Consider the following 4,709-nt stretch of genomic DNA (forward strand, 5'->3'; position numbering starts at 1 on the left):
AACTTCATTAATTTTGTTGTTGCTTGAATGGCCAGTGTGTGGATCGAAGTTCAGTCCGAGGTATCTCTCGCTTTCTCCTGGGTGGATGTTTTCGATGTTTTGTTTTTCAAATTGCCATGGTTTACAGTTGTTTACCAGGATCTTATCTTTATGGTGACTTATATAAAATCCATGTGTTTTTTTCATTAAGTTGTAATCCTGTTGTTTTACTGAATTTTTCAATGATTTTCAGATTTGTACTCATTCCTTCCCAGGTGTTGCTGAGTACTGCGATGTCATCGGCAAAAGCCAGAGCGGTGATTTGCTTGATGAGATCTTTGGAGCCAAATGTGAAGCCCTTGCCTTCTTTCTGAAGATCACAGATCAGAGGATCCATGGCAATATTAAACAGCAGTGGGGATAAAGAGTCACCTTGCTTAACTCCTGACTTCATTGTTATTTCTGGAGTTTCTTCATTGTTTTTTTCCTTGAAAAATGTTGTTGAGTCAGTGTATAAGTCTTTTATTATGTCTCTTATGCATGATGGAACCCTGTGTCTTTCAAGACTCTGTAGAATATGACCATGGCTGACAGAGTCAAAAGCTTTTGAGATATCTATGAACACCACTGCCAACGAGCTTCTGTTCTTTCGTGCCCCTTTTATAATGTTTTGAAGAAGAGTCAGATTTTCAAGACAACCTCGCACCTTCATGAAGCCTTTTTGTCTCTTATTTATTTCAACGAAAAATGTGAGTCTTTTAGTTAATATTTTCGTGAACAACTTCATGAATGCCGTACCGATAGTAATTGGACGCCAATTACTTATCTTTTAGAGTTCGCTAATCGGTACATTCTTGGGTATTAGTATTGACCGGTTCTTCTTAATACTGTCTGGTACTCTTCTCATCAATAGCCAAGACGTTAAGATTCTGGGTAGTAGTCTTGGTTGCCTGCTATGCACTTTATTTAAGTCATTCAGACCAATTTTATCAGGCCCCACTGCTTTCTTTAAATCTGATTCATCAAAGGCTTTAGTTACTTCGAGCAGTGTAATTTCTTTACATAGACTTCCAATTTCCCATTCATCTGGTATCCGGTCAATTGGGATGAATTTGGGATTTTTCTTGTTTTCTTTTTCAATTATGCCTGTTGGACCCGGCCTCGTGGCGTGGTCCTTAACCCCCTGGATTGTGCCCGTTCCCCGCCCCGGCCGTCACGGGCCACCCGTCTGAACTGCACCAAGGCCCTTCACCCGAAGCTGCACGTGGACGCATACTCCTCGTGGCTCCGCCATCTTGTTGGCATCCACGTCACACCGTGCACCAGCCGGCGCGACCCCGCTCAACCCGGCCTCGACCCCAGCGAAGCCCCGACATCGAGGCACCACGAACTAGCCAGGGGGTGCCGCAGGAACCATTCATCGCCCCCGGCGGAGGACAGTATCGATGGGACCCCCAACTGTCCTCCCCTCTCGAGGTGTGATCGCCCTGCAACTCCCATGGGCCTGGCGCCTCTCCTGCTGGGCGTCTGGCCACCTCCACCCGGCCACTCCGCCCCCTCGGGCGCATAGGTCCGGACATCAAAGGGCTCCAGACCTATATCTGGGGCGACCCCACCACAGCTCGGCAGTTGTATCCCGGAGTCGAGAGCCCTGCGGATTGAATCGCGGCTGACCCTACGGAGAAGAACTCTTGTCGGAACCATCACGAGCCCTGCTGACTGCGTCGCGGCTCCTTCCTGTGAACCCTTTCTGAACCACCTGGAACATCGGAGCCCTGCTGACGCCGTCGCGGCCCAACCTCGCTGAAACCTCCCTCGGAGCCCTGCTGACGACGTCGCGGCTCGAGCTGAGCAGAAACCATCTTGAGAGCCCTGCTGATTGGATCGCGGCTCTCCACGAACTGTACGCCAGAGCCCTGCTGACGCCGTCGCGGCTCAACCCCTCCGAGATCCGGAGGTCCTCCAGCTTGAGGATAAGAACTGGGCCCCAGGTACCCTCGTACCGCATTCCTGCCAAAGACTGTCCCGCTACCCCGACCCTTCCAAAGAGACACTGAGACTTTTGGTGGATCCCTCGATCCCTTCGTGTAAATATTGACCTCGTAACCTTTTTATTGCTGATAAAGAATTGCTTGTCACAAGACAACCTCCTTGAGTCCTGTGTGGTGGTGTTACTGTGCTAGGACGTGATAGGAGAAGGATCTCTCAGGAGACTTCTCGGCAGCGCTCGGCTACTTCGTGTCGTGTGAGGGCCCCCCCTTGGTGGTCGCACCGACTCCTCGGGGTCCGCCTTCCAACATTTGGTGGCCAGCGACGGGATCCGAGCCGAACGCAGTACGTACCAGCCAGTACCCACTAGCTACCCATCCAAACGAACAGCATCATGAGCAGCCAGGAAAACAACGCGACAATGGAGTTCCAGCCCGAACGGCTGGAAGAATATACGCACAAAGAATTGAAACAGTTCTGCAAAGACAAAGGCATTGCAACCACCAGCCTAGGTACCAAAGAGGAGATGCAGAAAGCTCTGAGGGCATGGTTGGAGGCCAGGGCAGGCCCCTCCCAGGAAGAAGGGCCCTTGCCCCTGACTGAGACCGCAGCAACCGCACGGACTCCGGCAACCGGAGGAAGAAAGAGCCTAGAAACCGGCCTCTCCGAAGAAGAAATACGAGAGCGGGAAAAGGTCCGGAGCCACGAGCTAGAGCTCGCCCGACTGCGGCTGGACGGTGAACTCCAGCTGGCAGAAAAGAAACTGGCCCTAGAGCAGCTGCGCCTTCAAGAAGAGATAGAGGAGAAGAGACGACACCGGGAGTTGGAGGAAAAGAAACTAACTCTTGAGCATGAGCGCAGTCTCAAGGAGCTCGAGATCAAGGCCAAGAACGGAGGGACTGACACCCCCAGTACTAGAGACACTCTACCGCCTTCCGAGGCCAAGGTACATATCCCGAAAGAAGTCGTCAAGGAGTATTACAAGAATGACGACATCCAACAATGGTTCAAGGCCTACGAGGTGGCCATGACCTCCCATCGGGTGCCCCGAAAGGACTGGGGCGCGGGCCTGTGGGGGCGGTTCCTGAGTGAGGGGCGGGACACGCTGCTCCAGCTACCGGAGGAGGTGATGACCTCCTACGATCACATGAAGGAGGCCCTGCTCACCCGCTACGGGCTAACAGCGGAAATGTACCGCCAGCGGTTCAGAGACTGCAAGAAAATCCCGGGTACTACATGGGTGGAATATGTGGACTTTTTCAGTCGGGCCCTAGAAGGGTGGATCAAAGGGAGCAAAGTAACCACCTACGGGCAGCTGGTCGACCTCATCGTGTGGGAACACCTTTCCAACAATTGCTTCGTGGAACTGAGACAGCACCTCCTCGACAGCAAAATGACCGACCCGCGAAAACTTGCCGTCGAGGCCGATCGATGGGTCAACTCCCGGGTCCCCCGGAACTCAATGGGGGAGTACCAGAGGAACCCCAACGGACCCCCCCGCCAGCGCGGTGGGGGGGAGGGCCGAACAGGAACCGAGACCCTCCCACCGGGGCCCCCAGGAGCCCCCCTCGAGGGCCACCGCAGCCACATCTCTCCCCGAGCCTAGCCCGAAAGGTGGGCCCGGCCCGACCCGGACCACGGCCGCCAGTGACCTGCTACGGCTGCCAACAAACAGGACACTTTGCCAGCGATCCGGCCTGCCCTCTGAACCGAAGAAACGGGGCCGGTGGGCACCCGCCCCGGCAGCTGACAGCCGCCGCCTTGGGGGGAGGAGAAGAGGAAGAGGAGGCCCTCGACCGAGAGAACACTGAGTGGGAGCCGGCAGCCATGTCCCTGGTCTGCCTGGGTAGCCGAGAGATGGTACCCTGCACCCCCATCCCAACCAACACCCAGAAGTACCGGCAGCAGGTCACGGTCAATGGACAACGGGCCGAAGCCCTTCGTGACACAGGCGCCAGTATCACCGCTGTCCGCTGCCACCTGGTGACCCCTGGGCAGATTCTACCGAATGTGCTGTGCCCCGTACGGACGGCCGACAACAGTGAAAGCCTATGCCAGATGGCCCTGGTCCCCTTCGAGTGGGGAGGGGTGACGGGCCTGCTGAAGGTGACAGTGCGCGACGACGCCCCGGTCGACTGCCTCCTGGGGAACGACTTGGAAAGTTCCCCCTGGGCTCAAGTAGAGCGACGAGAGCACCTCCGAATGTTGGGACTGGCTGATTGGGCCTGCGCCATCACCCGGTCCATGACCGCCCAGGCCCCCCGCTCATCCTCGACCTCCGGGACCGCCCAGCCCGAGGGGCTCACACCCCCTCCCACCAGCAGCGAGGAGGAGGCGGACACCGACCCTGGACCCAGCGAATCCTCCCCCGAAGAGATGGCTTCTCCGAGCGCCCTCCCAGAGCTGACACAATGGCGACACGAAGGGGGCCCCACCCGAGAGCAGTTCCAGCAAGAACAACAGTCCTGTCCCTCTCTCGAAGGGGTCCGACAACAGGCGACCGCGCAAGCCAACGGTGACCAGACCGGCACCCACTGGATCTACTGGACCGAGGGCCTGTTGTACAGTGAACAGAAAGTAGCAGAACTCGGGGCCAGCCGCGTGTTGGTGGTCCCCCTCCGCTTCCGGGAGTTCCTTCTCCACCTGGCCCATGATGTGCCCCTCGACGGACACTTGGGGCAAGACAAAACGTACAGTCGTCTGGTGACCCACTTCTACTGGCCCCGGATGCGGAGAGATGT

This window comes from Triturus cristatus, unplaced genomic scaffold, assembly GCF_964204655.1.
Source record: "Triturus cristatus unplaced genomic scaffold, aTriCri1.1 SCAFFOLD_1059, whole genome shotgun sequence".
Classification (NCBI taxonomy): domain Eukaryota; kingdom Metazoa; phylum Chordata; class Amphibia; order Caudata; family Salamandridae; genus Triturus; species Triturus cristatus.